Raw genomic sequence first — 19,552 nt, 5'->3', positions numbered from 1 at the left:
TATATTGTTTTTGTTTTTAGCGCTGAATATAACTGTATGAAAGAGCGAATACTTCCTAACACAAGTTTTTTAACTTAAAAGGAGGATTCGACACCCTATGTTTGTAAACATTAGTTAAAAATAAATAATTTTGAATTTTGAATTTTTGAATTTTTTGAATAACCATGTCAATATTGAAATCATTTTTTTATGAAACTGTGCCGTTTATAATGACATTTCCTCACTTTGTTCTGTTTAAATTGGTGCAAAGTTAGCTTCTACGGACTCTAGCGACTACGTAAACTCACTCGCAGTGAATCTCGCTCGTACTATATTGGAGCGAGCGAAACTCTTGGTAAGGGTACTGTACTGAAATGTCTGAAATCTGTAGCGCAAAGTAAACTGGCTGACGTACTCGTGTTACGTATGCCGCTACAGAAATAACTACTGTTTTCGTTTCGCTCGTCGGGAAACGTAAACGTTCGTTGCGTACATTAAAATTTGAAATGATAATAGTTTAGCATAGTAACAGACAATAAGATAAGACCTATCAATAAGACTCAATAAGATTGCGTGATGTATTTAGATCTGAAAGATTATAAAAACGTTACATAATAATAAATATTATAGGACATTCTTACACAGATTGACTAAGTCCCACAGTAAGCTCAAGAAGGCTTTTTTTTTTTTTTTTTAAATCTTTATTAGAAAAAGGGTTTTTTCACAAATGAAAATGTCACCCTTATTGTGACATAGCAAGACAAATCAACTCTTATTATCTACGCTTAATACCTAAGTTAACAATTTCATATATTTTCATCGCCTTTTTTGATTGCGGGTTGGCCAAAATGAAGTTAACTTCACCTATGTTATATAAATTACAGTTGTACTTTTGCCTAAAGTTTATTCTCTCTGCCTCGTTTCGGACACATTCCAGGCTTGTGTTGTGGGTACTCAGACAACGATATATATAATATACAAATACATAAATACATAGAAAACACCCAAGACTCAGGAACAAATATCTGTGCTCATCACACAAATAAATGCCGTTACCGGGATTCGAACCCAGGACCATCGGCTTCACAGGCAGGGTCACTACCCACTAGGCTAGACCGGTCGTCTATTTATAAACTGCCAGATTGTTTTTGGTTATGGCTATTACCACACTGGTGGTGTATGTAATTTAGTATGTTAGTGTGGCAACCGCTTAAACAAGAGATACATAACGTGCTGTGGAAGTAGAAAAAACATTTAGCCAAAATGTTAAACGAATTAAAGAATACAAGCTACTTTTTATAAAACATTAGGTCAAATTTATTTTAAATTGTACACTTCACTTGTTTTTACACTTCAAGAGATTTTTACACTTTTTTCTCCTATTAAAATCGAAAGAGCTCGTAATTCTAAAGTTTTATAATCATAAACATTTCCAAATTTAAGAAAAGTGTATTGTACAACTTATAATAAAATGACCAATATGCTACTTCAAAATATTTATCAGTACGGTTTTTACTCATTATTATCTGCCCCGCGCCCGTCCCCCCCCCGCCCCATCAGCGCGTGCGCAACGAGCGACGAGGCGGGCGGCGCGGGCAGTGCACGACGTACAACCGCCGCGGACACTCGTGCCTGAGGATGGATTCCCAAAGAATCCGAAACATGTCACCAAAAGCGACTAAAAATAATAGTGAGTAAAAACCGTACTGATAAATATTTTGAAATATGTCTCACGATAGTTTAAGTGCGAATATGCTACTTACTGATATAATCTGACAAGACCAAACTCAATAAGATTGCTTCCTTACTCCAAAGAAAGTTCCGACGACCATTTTCATACCTGACTTAATTAAATTCATACTAAACAAATGAAAGCTCACTTAAAAAGTACTTTACGATAATACGCAGGTGATATTGTAGCCCCTTAGAACTGTAATAGTTTAGTAACAATCCTTAGAAAAAGTTAGAAAGTGATAGTTTCACGTCACCCCTCGTCCAAGGGCAGCGGACACGCGCCGCCGGCAGAAAGGACCGAAATAAAGTGATATCGTCCTCTCCAAGATAAACATTATTTAACATTCACATATCTATATACATACATGAGGTATACGTTTATTGGAATAGAAATAAAAGCTTAAATAATACTGCCATATGAGTATACAATTTATTGACTGACGAAATTAAAAGTATAGAAAATTTTTAAACTTTTGACAAAGCAGTTACATAATATTTTTTGAGCCGTCCTTTTTACTCCATAAATGAATACTATGATAAGTTTTTTGACCAATGTACCTGACATCTCTTTTATTATTAATCTAACGCATTTTGTTTTACTATAATCATCTAATATTTGATTTGACATTATTATTGTTTTTTTTACATAGTTTTTATTATTTGTGATCCTTATATTAATGTATTATTGTTAAACTTACCTGTCTAATTTTAAGTTATGTGTGTGTGTATTATTATTTCTAATATGTATTGTAGTGATCTCTGTTTTTTTTTTAAATTGTATTTGCATGCATTTTTATGTGTTTGACGCAAATAAATAAATGAAAATTAAAAGGAAAGGGCTACATATAAATGTGATGACAAATGGGATAGTCAGTGTTCGCTGGTAACGGCCACATGACTTTGAGGTGGATTCTAATTTAAGGATCGTCTAACAGATTGGCGCGAATCACATGCTTATTACCTACCTACTTCATTTCGCATCCACCAACCAGCTTGAGCTTCTAGGTCGTAACAAATTAAGATCAAAACCGCAATAAGTTGTTAAATCTGAATAGGGCTCCCTCATTTAATTTAACGGCCAATTTTATTATATAATTAAACTCACGTATCCGTTTCAGAGAGCCTAGGCCATTTTCTTCGGCGTGAGTGACTAAAATAGTTGAGTCAACACGGCAGTTTAAATTCGATTGTCGCATGACGTTGATTTAGGGAAATTAATTTGATTAATACTTGCGAGAGTAGAGGGGTAAGTAAATACAGTTATTAGTGGGGTGGAGACTAAAGGGGAGGCAGTTAGAGCTAATGCCTAGGACAATACAGACAGCAGTATTCTGTGAATCGTTTTCAACGTGCGATTGAAAAGAAAATGGTCTTAGAAAGTTAGCAGCGCAAATTGCTAAGGTGCATCCATAATGCAGTTAACTTGTGTGCAGCAACTGTGAAGCAACACTGTGCAACAGTGTAATAAGGTAAGTTACCTAATGTTACCATGTTGCACAGTGTTGCTGCTCCACAAAAGTGAAGTGCAGTGTTGAGATGTGGCCAAGTGGCTAAGTGACATATTTATAGTAGGGCCAATCGAAACTTGAAATGATCATTTGAGTTTTCGTTCGCAACTGTAGTCCCTATACCTACACTTCAATTTAATACGTGTCAATGCAAAGCACACCGACATAATCGTTTTATAGATTTTTCCATTTTCTAGGAAAATATAAATTGCTAATGCCATAATACGATGCCGCTCACGCAGTCTCTTTGAAGATCATTATCCTTTGCTCTTTTACTTCACATCAAAAATATCTACACAATATTCATCTTATTACCAAGGAATAAAGTACAAAAAAGTAAGTATATATTTGATTGAAAAAGTAAAGTAAATATATACTTCGTGCCTTAAAAGCGCCAAACGATGCCGAACCTTTGATATCATGTTTACGGCAAAATCAGAGCATGAACGTTTTATGTTTCGACAATTAAAACATATCATCAATAACTAAAACGAGTACTTTAAACATAAAATTTATCGTTAGGTATAAAATTTTACATAGAAACGTAAAAACCTACATAGAAAAAGCCAGTCAGGCCAGACTGAAAAACTGTTTTATTTAACATCCGGAACATTTATTTATTTATCGCTAATCTGATTCCAGATAACAGTTTAGTATGTGTTTTAGGAATTATTTATTCGTTATTATTTAGTCAGTAATCATGATAAGTTAATGCTTATTTTATGATCAGCATAATAGGAATGTTGAAATTACGATGAACCGTCATATATTACGAGTATAAATATTTTTGTTGACTCGGCGACAAGCGACTATGCTTGATTAACCAAAATGACGCTCAATTCAGCGATAGGTACAGAAAATATCAAAAATTAAGAAATATTACAAAACTTTTGCCCAAACCTGAAATTCTGAAATTTAAGTCAAAATACTTATATCAGAATTGTTGCAAATCTTTTTGATCGACCTCAAAGACTTTCACTTTCAAATTAAGTTGCTGAGTATATCGCCTAAGTCCGAATCCTCTCTCGTCTCGACACTTAATCTCGCCACAGTAAGAGCAAGAACATTCTGACCACATTCCGCTACTCCGGCACACTCCGGGCTCGCTTGCTGCACTCGCATAATTGGAATTCCAATACCCTTCCCAGCCATATATTCGGCCTCTTTTATTCAATTTATTGCCTACATTTCATTAAATGTTCATTATTAATAAACGGCAAAGTGACACGGTTTTGGTTAAGGAAGTTTTTCATTTTCATCTTGTAAAATGTGTGTTGATTTAGAATAATTTAACCGAAAGACACGTATTCAGCCTAGATTGTAGAAGCTGGCAGCAGACTTCACATCTATAAAAAATCATCAGTACAAACTATTTACCCGCGACGAATAGGGTACGGTATTTGCTTTTGAAGTGTGGGAAGTGTGTGCGTTCAATGTACGCTGTACAAACAAATGTTTGTCTTCAAAGGGGTTTAATAAATTTTCTTGTATTTGTTATACAGTACTTGTTTGTTAGTTTTAATGTAGTCGGAAGATTTTGAATTTACAATTACGTACAGTCGCCACGTGCTTCTTAGAGGCCAGATAATAGAGGTTTTGTTCGGAAATTTGTGAACGCCTTCTGATATATCTAAATCAAACATGTTTTCAAATCTTGCGAGTAAATTTTCACCAGGGCTCCATTTACCGGAATTAGAAAAGCACCTACAGATAATCACATTGCAATTAGAGAAGTCAATTCATATAAATTACCAACTAATTTCTCGCAGTAATTTTTATTGCCATTCCATGTAGGTACTCTGCTTCCGTTTTGAAGAGCGCCACCGTTTTGAACAGACACCTTGTTGCTTCAAACACAAAATAGCGTCTGTTTACTCCGTACCCGTACGTACCTAATTTCCTGGTCGAGTATTCTCATTGCTTGAGCGAGCGTGGTGTGGCGTGGCCAGCGTGGGCAAAAGTTCAAAGTCAAATAATGTAACCTCGAGGATAACATTTACTCATGCTTATACTCATAATCTTTATTGCATAACACATTGTATTTTAACCTATTTCGTAGAATGGTATACAACGTGACACATGGTATACACATGTAGGGTGCAGCAAGCAGTTTAATTAAAGAGGATAACGATATTTGAAATATTCGAGGAGAGGATGTTCTTATGAGCACACTTGTGCCTGGTAAAATTAAGTTACTGGGGCAACATGGTGCGTGGCCAACATGTCAATCGTTTACGCTTCGTAGTGAACGAAAAGCAACTGTCACTGTCGCACTAATATGGAAGAGTGATAGAGAGATACAAAGCATTTCGTTGTCGAAGCGCAAGCGATTGTCACCTTGGCTAGACATCCGGGCCCTCAACAAGTTAACGGACTGGTTAAGATCGTTGCGAACGGCTGGATGAGATCAGCACAAGGCCAGTTCTAGCGATCCTTGGAGAAGCTTTATGCCAAGCAATGGACGCTCTCAGTTGATACAATGAGAGTATGATAACTATGAATATCGGTTCGCTTGACCCTTCTTGGCCAGTACTCGGTAAGCTCTCAGAATGATATTCAACCCGAATTTCGCACCAACCACTTTATTAATTTGAACGCAAGAGATCAAAAGGAACGGGCCGAGGGTTCGTAGCTGTTATTGAAAGCCGCTTTATTACTTAAGTGTCAAATAAAATACTGCTGTTGACTGATTGTTGGTATTATGGTGTTGAATTTAATAATAATGTTTCTCTTGTTTATTTGTTGCTTAGTTTGGGCTTTTGAATATTAATTGAAGCTTGGACCTTTCCACAAAATTAAAAGAACCTACCCTAACTCAGTAAATATAAGGGTATTTTTTCAAAGTTAAGCCATATTCTGCTAGATGGATTGTTATGCAATTCTATCGATTATTCCGTCCAAAATAATGAAAGAAGGTAAAGAAAAACATCGACATCGATCAGCCAAACTGCCATTTTTGTGATTTTAGGTGGATTGTTATAGTAAAAATTGTTACTCGTGATCTACATTGTTCAACTCGTAAGAAGCTTTGAAAAACATCTTGCACGTTTTATCATTTGGCGTGCTGTACCTACAATCTTTGAAGTTAGGTAAAATGCATGCTGCTTCTGGCGCCGAACCCACGTAGCGGCGTGGCACCGCTGTGCCGCGCGGCACGGCGATGGCGTGGCGTCGTGTCGTGGGCGCAGGCAGGCGTGTCTCACAAGTACCTGCGGCCGCCTCAATTTTGAGGTTTTTTCATAGTAATTGCCGCGCACCGCCCCGGAACGCGTGCGCTACGCCTTGTGCTACGTGTGCTACGCCTTGCGCGTAGTAGACGCGTTTTTTTGTTAGGGAGTGAATCTTCAGTACCTAGTACTATTATATATTTTGTGGCGCAGGGCGCAAATTAGGCGGTTTATCTACCTACACCGTCATACAAGGTTTCCGCGGCGCCGCCGCCGTGCCGCGCCGCGGAGCGGTGCCACGCCGCTACGTGGGTTCTGCGCCTTATTCTCTCACATTTAAAGCCTGGTAAGTGGTAGAAATCAGATCTTGTAACTCAGTGAGATGAGTAAAATTCAAAGCTCTGTCGTCGACAGGAAACTAGGTCTGTAATTCATGAACCAGCAATGGGGTATGAAGGCTGGGCTGGGCACATTGCTCATAGCTCATCATACATGGAAGGTATGGTTGGTTTGAAAACACAGATACTATTTTGTAGGTACATAGTTTTTACAGGAGTTTGACCCAACAATTTTTAATTTCGAAGCCACCAGACCCAACAATCTTTGCTTTAGAAACCAGTTTTTAAATTACATATTATAATTATTACAAATCTAGTTAAAAAATTAGCTCACAGCCGCTGTACCGGTACATGCACGAGAAGAGAATCTAACAATACGACGTCGGCGACAAGCGCCTAATAATGCGAAACTCGGTAAAAGATTTCAAGTAGAGAAGAAAGAGTACAGACACTTGGAATAAGATTAATATCTTGCTAAACGAAGCTAGTAAAAAAATTACCTTAACTGCCTTTTTCGCCGTCTGCAACCTGAAATAAAACATTAATTTTGAATTGCTAGGATTCTTAACCTAATTAATAAACTCACATAATATATATATATATATATATATATATATATAAACGTATAAGATAGGACTAACAAATATTAGAAAATCAATAGCGCTTTAGACTAATTTAGACACATCTAAGTTTAGCATGATAAAGTCTTAGCTACATATGTGTAAAGGTGACATTCGGATGTCAATTGCAGCTGCATTACTGCTGCAGTGTCGTTGTTGTCGCAGCTGTCTCTGTCAATTTCCTTGATTAAATGAGTTACGGAATAACCGCGGTAGTAATTTTGCAGCGAACGTCACTCACTTTATCAAGGAAACAGTAATGCAGCTTCCGTTGACATCTAAATGTCACCATTATGACTGCAGTGGTATTACTACAATTTAAACGTCACTGTAAATTTTCTTTTGGAATTAGTGACGTTCGTTATTACAATCCGTAACTCGAATTCCGGACTCCCACATCTAACCGGAATTTTCACTCCTATTTGTAGCCTTATATTTTGTAGCTCGTAGCTAAACCTTTTGCTATCTGTCGTTGAGGTGTAGGTATATTGTATTTTCAATCAAGTCATAATATTGACGCACAATATTTTGAACAAGCAATCTTCAAAATATTTAACGAAGAAATGACTAAATATTTGTCCGCCCCCATCGGCCCTCGAAGAAAGGTTGTTGCTCAATAACGGCGGCCACTGTGCGGCGACCACGAGATGGGTTTTTGATGCGAGGACTCCGGCTTTATGTCCGATTTACGTTTAATTAATTTTGCTCGTAAACTCGCCTGCTGCCACCACACAAACACTACCTATAATAGTCTCTTCTTCTTTATATTTAAAAGCTATGCTCTTGTCGGTGGAGCAATCTCCAACTTTTCCGGTCCTCTACCAAATCTTTAACCTTCTGGTATGACACGACCTGAACCTTTTCATTTATTTGGTTGAAATATTTTTTTCTCGGTCTTCCTATTCTTATCTTTCCCTCTATTTCCCTGCTGTGTTGTTCTTAAGGAACAAATCATGTCGTAGAAGATGTCCAATTAGTACTCTTCTTCTATTTTCTATTTGTCTTTATTATATTTCTTTTCTCTGTAATCCTATCCAGAACCCTAACATTTGATATTTTTTCTAACTAATCCCTTCCATTCTTCGCCAACACCACATTCCGAAGCTTTCCAATCTTCCTCTATCTCTTATATCTTTGTTTCACCTATAATAGTAAAGATTCGAAACTTTAAACGCTCAACTTGTTTTGATAATGATTTTACAATACTGTAGCACTGACCACTGTCTGCACCGCAATGAGATTAGCTAAATATTAGGCTACGGATGTGAAACGGAACGCAGCAACCGACGCGCGGTGGCGGCGCGGCGAACGGTAAATCAAGGCCGTTCATACGTTTGGTCGAGAACAATAATGTACTCGTATGGATGGCCTTGATTTGCCGCTCGCCGCGTCGCAGGTCGCGTGCGTCCAATCCACTTCTCAACAGTGACTGATATTATGAGTAAGGGAATCTAGCAAAAATTCCCGCTTATTAGTCTGGACTTTCGACATTTTGTTTGACTCCCAACCCGAAAAATCTTTCAGAAAAATGCGTCTTAAGTACCAATATGTTTATGGCTGTCGACGTAAACTCCAAATATACTCGTATTTTGTTTTCTTATTTTTATATATCTATGTAAATACCGGCATTCGATATTGGACTTTTAGGTTGCTATTAGTTTTATGGTCGAATTTCCGCATTTTTCGAAAAAACCAATATAAATTCTTTAGCCGGAAGACGCATTGTCAGGCTTATGTTACTGAAGCGACCTTTGTTCGCCCGTATATATCACACTCGCTCAACCTTTCCCTATTTCCAACCTTTATAGTAATGTTCTATTCATGTAAAGTCGTATCAATAGTGTGTATCCGACGTCCGGCCCTTGCGACCACCGTCCTCTCACCATCGCAATACTTCTTCTTACCCTCGTAGTTGTTCAAAAAAACATATTTTCAGCTACTACAATTCAATTCAATTCAATTCAATTCAATTTTATTCAATAAAGATAACATGATCTTAATTTTTGTTAGTATATTCTTAAAAATAATGTTAGTACTTAAAAATTAAATTTGATTTTACATTTAAAATTATTTCATTAATTACAGGACAACACACATGATCAGCAATCATCTTTAGGATGCTGTTTGGGCTGTCCCTCGTTCTGCTCAGCAGAGACGCTGCATTTTTGCGCAAGATTGCTGCAAACCCATCGGTGCGTGACTCCGCGAACATGGTGGATGCGCTGCAGAATTTGGGCAGGCCAATCAGCATCCTAAAAGCATTGTTGTACTGCACCCTAATAGCATTGTATGACTTTTGGGTATATCGGACCCACAGGCTGCCAGTGTAAAAAGAAGAGCAGTATGCCTTGAAAAGCGTAATTTTCACTGCTTTTGAACACCTAGCAAACCTGCGGGCCAGCATGTTCGCCCTCACACACAATGCTCTTCGCTCTCTCTCCATATCGGCATCGTCCTTCAGATCATCAGTAACAACGTGGCCGAGATATTTGAAGCGTGTGACTCTCGTGAGGGCGATGCCGTTTAATGGGACGGGAGGTATAATTGTGGGATACTTGTTTCTAGCCTTAAAAATCATTATCTCACTCTTTTTCCCACGACACACATTTTTTTTTTTTCTTTTTTCTTTTTTCACTTTTTTTTTTCTTTTTTCTTTTTTTACTACGAATTACACATAACATACTCAAATACATTGAAAAGGTTCCACCTTCTTGATGGATTGCTTTGCTGTCGTTGCCTTGGCTGCTGATCGAGATTGAAAATCCGGCATCAGTTTTATCAAGAAGATGAACGTGACATCGGTCGCGTCGACGCTGCAGCAACAACGTGCTGCAGTTGCCATCAGAATGATATGATATGATAACCTGTGGAATGAACTGTCGCCCGCGGTATTTCCGGACCGATACAACCTTCAAACCTTCAAGAAAAGAGCGTACTACCATCTTAACGGACGGCAACGCATTTGCGACCCCTCTGATGTTGCAGGTGTCCATGGGCGACGGTCATTGTTTACTAGTCGATTCCTCTGCTAGTTTGCCTCCTACGTCATAAAATAAAACTTATCGCGGAATATGTGGTCGTATCAAAAACACACGCTCTAGATTGCAAGGTTACAGATTTTTTGGTTCACTTGAGTTCGGTTCATTATATTATAAAAAAATACAAAGGTCAGTCTACACTGGTTTGCTGTGTCCAAGTGGGCAGTAAACCTTGGTAAATACCAAATTGCCAATCTCGTCCGCCGTTTTATCTTACTATCAATCCGCGACCCTCCAAACTTTACGAGTATGTGTCGTAATTAATTTACAGAATACCTGCGTTTATTACCTAACATATTCCACTTTCAGTGTTCGGAGAAAGCTAATTAAAAGACTAGTAATGCCCACGTGAATTTTATTAAGCTTGCCTAACCTCAGGGGAATATAAAAATGATCAAAGCTAAATAATAATTTCATTTAGGAGCTTACTGCAGGGAAATGTTTGGTGAATAAATATAATGTAAACATTTATTTAGTAAGCTTCCTCATTATTTTTATACGTGATCAAACTTTTTTCTACGCAATTTAAAACACAAACATTATGTACATACCTACCATAAATCTGCCCCATTTGCCATTGGAAAAAACGTTCAACTGTTTACCGTAATCTCACGCACGAAATTCTAAATTCAAACTGTTGACTGAGAAGATTTGCATCATCTTACTGTATGATATCAACCTAACCTACTATGTCTACAGATTTTATTTACATTTACTCGGATCTACGTAGTTTTTTTTTTAATATGGAGTTAGGTGCGTACTTTACTTCGTCTTTTTCAGATAATAAAAATGGAAATCGATTACTTCAGGTGCTGTTATGTCATGTGATCTATACTTAATAGACTTAGACCAAGATAAGTCTGCAACGATTTTGATACCACACAGAGTGCAAGTGTTATTTTAAACGTCAAACTTCTATGAAATTACGTATTTATAAATAACACTTACACTAAGTTACACTGCGTGTGCTATCAACCGTACCGTACCGTGTAAGCGATTTTGTATATTACTGTAAGCTTATATGAGAGAATAAATAAATGAAATTAAATGAATCAAAATTGTTGCAGACATCTTTGGTCTAACTCTAACATTGCCTGTTATGGAGATACATCAGTAACTTAAACTTTTACGATTTTTACCCATTATTATTTAGCATAGCATTATTTCATTTAGTTTTTAAATTTACCTCCGACTTTCCGAGGAACCGCGTTATCCTGTCCACGTCGTTTCGGAGAAAAATGGCTAAAGTTGACATCTACATCTTGTAGCCGCGCGAGTTTTTCGAATTACTCGCACTTTGTCTTGTTTATCAACCTTAAGTGGTGTGGAGATAGTTTGATTCCCGGAAATCATCATCAGTGAAAAGGGGGATGGAATTTTCTGTTAAGTGCTGCTAGGCGCTGCTTTGTTCTGATCTATGGATAACGATTTATCGTCTAACACCGTTTTCTTTACGATCACGCAAGTGAGAGAGACGCGTGGCACGATAAACGAGAAAAGCGCAACCACAACCATCCAGTCAGTAAAGGCAAGGTACTGCTTTACTGCTAATATTTTTATTAAAGTGCACTGCTCTTTTGTGAAAGAAATTAATGCTATCACCGTGGTCCGTGGGGCGTGAAATTGGGAATGCGAGCGGAGATGACGCCAGGGCTTATTCACATCGCCTACGCAAAAGTCTGTATCAACCCAGTGTAAGAATTCATCACTTGGCTCGGCTCTCCTTGTCCGTTATCTCCATATATGGGTTCATATCTGCTTGTTTCAGGTCTTTTCGTCGTTAGCCAAGTCCGACGTTGGACACGTCATTTTCTATAACGATTGATCGCTGATCAGGTGCTTCTTTCCATAGAAAACAAAGCGCCGGAAGCTCCGGCCCGGCCCCGGCTCGGCCTAGCGTGAGTCATCCCTTTATCATTTTTTTTTTTTTTTTTTTTTTTTTTTCATACATGGAAAACCAACAGCTATAAACATTTTTAAAGCTACAATAGAATTACAGAGCCAATTACAGGTTCTCACTTATAAAAATTAAATATACAAAAATCAAATATAACTAAAATTCAGTTCAACACACAAGTACCGACAGCACAAGCCAAGGTTAGTGTGTACTGCCAGCTGCAAAACCGCATAGACACAACAGGAATGGAATTCATTCAGAAAGTAACCATGCACTTCAACCGCTGACTGCACAAAACTTTAAAGATTAAACAAAAAATAAAAATAAAAAAAACAAAAAGCAAATACACCTATAAAGGACAACTTTAGTAAGCCGAGCCCGAACCTGCGCTAGAAGTATCACCCATATAAAATGCAATTAATTTCTTTCTTATTACAGATATGCTATCATTGAATATATCGAAGTCTAAATTAAGCAAAACTTTATTTAAAGTCTTGCCTGCCCTGCACAAAAAACTGTTTTTTCTATATTTAGTGGAAGCCTCGTTAGTACTAATGGGACGTAAGTGCCTTAACCTTCTCGATGGAACAGTGAAAGAGATTTTACTAAGTAAACTAGGACAATCAACATGGCTTTTAATAATGTTTATTAAATACAAAATATCCGCAATTTCCCGGCGTTTAACAAGTGGGATTAAGTGATGTTTTTTACACAGCCTAAAATAATTAGCAGAATTATAATTTACATGCATTTTAAAGCAGAGGAATTTTATGAATTTAGTTTGTAATCGCTCAATCCTATCAACATAAATTTGATATTGAGGATTCCAAATCTGAGATGCATATTCCAGCTTGCTCCTTACATAAGCACAATACAGGATTTTAAGGGTCTTAGGACGAGTAAAACAAGCTGAACTACGCATTATAAACCCAAGTGACTTAGCTGCTTTACCCACTATACTGTCAATATGGTCATTGAAAATAAGCTTGGAGTCATGAATAACACCTAAATCCCTCATGCTCTCTACTTGCTGTAGAATGTCACCTTTTAACGAATATGAAGCAGGAATTATGTCACGTTTACGAGAAAAAGTTACAGTGAAACATTTGGAGGGGTTTAAATCTAGCTTGTTTCTTATACAATAGCTATCTAGCCGGCTTAGATCGGATTGCAATGCATATGTATCGGCAAGCGTATCAATTTTAGCAAAAATTTTCATATCATCAGCAAAACTAAGTAATTTTGAAAACTGGAAACAGGTACTAATGTCATTTATAAATATGTTAAATAGAAGTGGGCCTAATAAAGAGCCTTGGGGCACTCCGCTTGGTATAGCTACCCAGCTTGACATATAATTATTGATCACCACCGACTGGCATCGATTTTTTATATAAGATATGAACCATCTTAAAAGATCACCCCTTATACCAATTAAGTAAAGCTTATATATTAGAATATCATGATCAATTCGATCAAAAGCTTTACTATAATCAGTATAGATTACATCCACTTGACGGCCATTGTCCATTGCCTCTGAGACAAAGTCATTAAGTAAAGCAAGATTAGACACAGTTGACCTACGTTGGACAAACCCGTGTTGAGAGTTATCTATGGAATTTTTGAGTACAGATGAAACCTGTATGTGGACTATTTTTTCTAATAATTTAGCTATAATACACAATTTGGAAATGGGCCTATAATTAGTCACATCCGTTTTAGGACCTTTCTTTATAACAGGAGTAATAAAAGCCGATTTCCAGATCGCGGGAACGGTACATTCGGCAAACGAACGGCGGAACAATAAGGAAACAGGTTTGGTTAGGGTTTTAGCACAGTTAATATAATACAAGGCTGGCACTTGATCGGGACCCGCTGACTTACTTGGATCGAGGCTCAGTAAGAGTTTAGTAACCAAATCATTATCAACCGAAATACTAGCTATATCACCAATAGAATCAGCACATACATGGAGAGTACCACTATTCGAAGAGTTATGCGATTCAGGATCCAAAAAACTTGTTTTAAAGTAATCAGAAAACGCATTGCAAATGTCAACCCCTGAGTTCACAGTAGTATCACCATAACGTACACTACTAGGAATGCCAAAAGATTTAGATCGAGATTTTATAAAAGACCAGAATTGCTTAGGATTTTTACTAATATTATTTTCAACCGTTATAGTGTAATTTATGAAACATTGCCTTTCCATACGTTTAACTCTGTCCCTCTGATACTCAAAAGCAAGCAAATCGCACTTATTACCATATAGTTTATATCTGCGACGATATTTGTGTTTTTCTTTAATAGCCTTCTTAAGCGAGGATGAGTACCATGCTGGGTATGAACTTACGGTAATTAACTTATGAGGGACATACTTATCTCTCAAGTATTTAAATTTTGAATAAAAAAAGTCAACACACTGGTCGAGTGTGCGGGTAGAAAATTCAAAGTCCCAGTTTATATCTAAAAGATCTAAATTAATTCGGTCATAATTAGCTTTATTATAAAAATATTTCATGACAGGTGCTTGCTTAAGAGAAGCAAAGGAAGCAAATGTTACATATATATTTAACGCCTTATGATACGGGTCTATGGGTACAAGCGGGGTATGGCAATCACACACACTCACTACACCATTACAAAGTACAAGATCCAATAATTTCCCAAACGCGTTAAAAACCCCGTTGTATTGGCATAAATCAAGAGTATTTAACTCATCAACAAGACTGTACTCATCCGTAGTGGAATAGTTAGAGGGCAATAAAAATTGATCACTAGGCGTCCATACAATGTTACTCAGATTAAAATCGCCAATGATAAGGAATTTATCGTCGGGATTACTAGTCATAACCTCTCCTAATTTACTTAGGAAGTTAGAAAGTTGGTCAGAAAATGAATACCCTTGCCCTTGTTTACAAAGATACAAAACGCATAAATGCAATTTTACCGTATCCCGTTCTGCATTTGATTTCAATAACAATGTGAGCCATAAGTCCTCCGCCGAAGAATAGTATGCTGGTTGAGGTATAACAGCCAACTCCTTCCGCGTGGCAATAATGACGCCACCACCCCGACTTTGTCCAGTCAGCGACAGGTCCCGATCACGCCGCCAAACAACATACCTATTATCAAAGAGCTCCGAGTCCGATATACCGTCCACAAGCCACGTTTCCGTTAGAAAAATAACATCATATGAAGCCAATAAATTATTGCGGTAAAAATCTATTGTTTTAGTACGAAGTCCTCTAACATTTTGATAGTAAACGGAAAGCGTTTTGTTAAAGTTACTATCCATTACGTAAGACGTAAGATCCAATAAACACATAATAATAACTTACCAGAATAACACTCCCAAAACGGCTTAATCGCAATAGCATTCATTTTATTTATGCTGTTATGTTCGTTTAAGGCACTTAGCAACGTAAAGAAAATAAAACAGTGTAAAAATATAATGTGAACATCATTTGTAAACCATTTAAGCATAGAACTAATTCCACGAGTATAACAAGGCAAGCAATAATAGTAATAGTAATTTACAACAAGCAAAAAAGGGACAAATATACTTTGCATAATATAATCTTTAAATGCATTTCGGTAACGAGCGCAGGTAACAGGCCGGGCAACTGGTGGCGATAACAAACAAAAGCATTCCACAGACGGCAAGATTCTCAAACTTTTAAGGCAGTCCGCGAGGAAAATAAGTATATAGCCAACATAAGTCATCATATTACATTGTGATAATCGATGATATGCATATTTAATTAATAATAGCAAATGAAAAAAGGAACTGTAAGCAAAAAATAAATGGTTTTTAATAATTAATACATCAAACACTAAGAAATTTTGCAATGCGGTCTTAAAATAAACACATTCTACATCAGTCTGTTTAAATCAGTTTGGCTATTGACAACGAAGATTTTAGAAGAGTCATCTTTCCGAACGTGTATTTTGCCGAACTTCACCCAGATAAATTGATAACCCTTTGATTTCAGCGTCGTCTTCGCCAAGGTAAGCAATTTCTTATAGTCCGGAGTCAGGTGGTCGTTTAAGAAGATGTTCTGCGAGTTTCCAATGAATCCAATTTCGCTAGCAATTAATTTCTTTTTCGCACGGGCAGAAGCAATGAAGTCCTCCTTTATGTAGCGGTTAATAAAGCCCACGATGATTAGCTTTTCCTTATTATTATAGGTTGGGACTCGAGAAATATAATTAATACTACTTCTATGGATTGGGTAGCCAACCGCTATCGATATTTGGTCAAGAATTTGGAACAGGTCTTCATTTTGCTTTAGCGGCACACCTTTTATTTCTACATTATTTAAGCGCTGCCATTGCTCCCTACTGACATTGTCGTTTTTAAGACTATCAAGCTCCTTGTTCAGAGACTGCATAGTATTTTTTAAGCTACTCAATTCTGACAGTTTAGCCTCAGCTCCATCTAAACGTTTCTTGTGATCATCCAGTAGCAGGCTGTTGAAGTCACAGGTTTTTTTGAGGTCAGTAATTTCAGTTTTGATAGCCTTGACATCCTGCACCAGCCCCGGTAAACTTGCAAGGTGACACTGCATAGACTTCAACTCCATCATGATAGTCTCGAGCGAGATGGTCTCATTACTTGTATGCGGTGATGAAGGGTCTGGCACTCTGCATGACGTACATTTCCATAAGGATCTTCGGTCTGTACCGAGTTTGCGGTAGCCCTGTTCGGTCACACCGGCACAACAAAAACCAAATAGCTTTTTACACAGTGTACACTGAGCACAGTCATTAACTTCGGCTTCACAGCGGCCACACAACATTTTGAAACTGGTTTGGGAAATTTGTTATGTCTATCTATCTACCTATGTTATCATGCCTAGCATCAGCTTGAATTCTTTGAAATTTGCAGATTTTATAGCCTGGATTTTCTTTAGAGACTGGTGTCTGTAAGACGCGTTGTTTTCGAAAACAACTTAGATTTTAGACTTTAGATAGGTACACAAAATTCAATAGAAAACGAACTTCCAAAGTCGATTACGGATTTCGGTATTGAGTTTCATAAAGATTTGGAAAAGCGTAGTTTTATAAAACAGAGTTTAGTTTCCCAAATTGGCTTGGCTTGTAAGACTCTAGTTCTCACTTGCAGTTATAGGTAAAAAGGCACCTATGTTATTCTGGTTTTCTTGCGATGAATGCTCGGTAAGCGTTCGCAATGAGTACCTGCAGCGGACTCCTCCGCACTATCTCGCCCGCGCACTGCCTGCGTTTTACAGCGCTCTAATATTGCAAAATAATGTTGAACTATGACTACCCATAGTAGTCATGAAATGAGGAGTCAGATTATATTAGAAAAGCTTTCAGACAAGTCGTTTTGGAATAGGTTGCAGGACTTTCCTTGCATGCCACTAAAAATACCTAATTTTCCAGCATTATCGGCTTCTTTATGGATTTCGTCTGTAAAGAGAACCCAGAGAATTGATTTAGAAGCCATTACCTCGCTATATTTCACAAAATACCCTGCCCAAAATAAAAAAAGAAATACAGTAAGTAACTTGTTTAGGTATATAATCTCCAATATTGAGGAAAGCCTGGCTTGTGTCCCAGGTTTCTATATTTATAAAAGACGCAAAATAAATGTAGGATGTGTGTGTGTGTGTGTGTGTGTGTGTGTACCTATTCAAGTTAACTCAACTGTAATAGGTAACACAATGTTTTTTGTGTTACATATTACAATTGAATTAATTATTTTATTTTCACTAAAAGAAACATTAAAATGTACACAGAATAAAAAATCTGGAAGCATTTTCGATCATTTTGAGAGGGCAGTTGGAGTATTAAATAACGTGATCTTTTAACTATAATAACGTAACGTTTCTACTGAGGTATTTTTAGCTACTATTTGCGTTAGATGTTATAGTGTTACACACGAGTCACACAAACCCGCTCCTATTAGTGTTCGATATTGGAATATAAAGAGATCAAATTGAAATTAGTACATACAAAACTTCTACTCGCTCTATTATTTTTGTACACGTATAACAACGCAAATTAGTCAGTACCGAATATATTTTACGTCATTGTTCATGCCGTATTATCAAATATAAGCATGTCGTTTCAAAATAAGAGCGTAATTTCAATTGTATGGGAGCGGCTTTTTGGTGGTGGGATCGTGTGGCCGTTATAGTTAATAGTTATAGTTAATTTTAAAATGTGATGATGGTTTTGTGCCCATCTGTAGGTAGGAAGGTTATTAAAGTACGCAAGAGGATGCGGACACTATTTAGAATTCAAATGCAGAGCCCTCGACATTTCTGAAATCCCTGAGAGTGACGAAAGCTTTTAACGTTCCGTTTGTACGAGTGTAACGGAATAATCGAGTTTTTAAGAATTTTGAAAGCACGCGAATTGCGGATGTTTTTAAAATTCGCGGCACGTCACAGACAGCAGTTGTGGAATTTCAGGATTGAAGGGACTAACTTTTCTTTTACAAAATACGGACGAACCTACGTACCTATACCTACACACAATACAATTTGACATGTAAAAGTGTCCCTGTGGCCTATTTGATAAAAAAATGTTCGATGTTTGACACAGTGATATAATAAGCAGGCATCGTAAACTGCGAGCGAAATCCATTGAAGTACTAGGGTTGTTACTTAGTCAAGTCAAAGATAGATATAACTCCGTAATAGATGGATACAGTCTAAGGAAAAAACGTGCCTCGAAAATCAAGAAAATTTGATTCTCGTTCAGAGGGCGCTACTAGTTTTGGCCTACAGTCGTATAGATGGCGTTGACGGTTTCGTTTGTTATTTAACAATTTTAACGCATATCAGTGAAAGAACATGGGTCAAAATCATAAAAATAATTAATGCAAATAAAAAAAATCATTTATCTATATTTAAATACATTCTATCGTATTTTTATAAATCTTCATTTTTAGTTTCAAAGTGTGTCGACAGATGGCAGTGAATTTACTGGGGTTACAAAATTTACTATGACAGTACCGCTCTAGTATAAGTTACTCTATGGTCAAGTCAAGTCAAAGTACGTCATTTTAATGGATTTCGCTCGCAGTTTACGATGCCTGATGATAAGTATTCGCAAAACGTGATGTAGTGAAGTGTTTTCGTAAAATGTTTTATTTGTGCACCTGTCGGCGTCATTGATATGACATCTTGAATCTTGACATTGATAATATGAATCATTTTTTTCGTCAACCACATGCAACCTCTGCCTATTATATTATAACTATACGCTAAGTATAATTGTTCAAATTGAATTACTTCTTT

At 37.1% G+C, this 19,552-nt stretch overlaps 1 long non-coding RNA gene across 1 annotated transcript in view; it reads right to left on the bottom strand.

The window, feature by feature from the left end:
• The window catches only part of LOC134746332 (uncharacterized), a 66,769-nt gene that overhangs the window by 33,330 nt on the left and 13,887 nt on the right, over positions 1-19,552 (bottom strand). Inside the window, exon 2 of the long non-coding RNA XR_010128227.1 lies at positions 7,227-7,254. This is a non-coding gene — a long non-coding RNA (uncharacterized LOC134746332). The remainder of the gene's footprint in view (positions 1-7,226; positions 7,255-19,552) is intronic.

This window comes from Cydia strobilella, chromosome 12, assembly GCF_947568885.1.
Source record: "Cydia strobilella chromosome 12, ilCydStro3.1, whole genome shotgun sequence".
Classification (NCBI taxonomy): Eukaryota; Metazoa; Arthropoda; class Insecta; order Lepidoptera; family Tortricidae; genus Cydia; species Cydia strobilella.
This window is presented reverse-complemented; position numbering and strand designations above follow the sequence as displayed.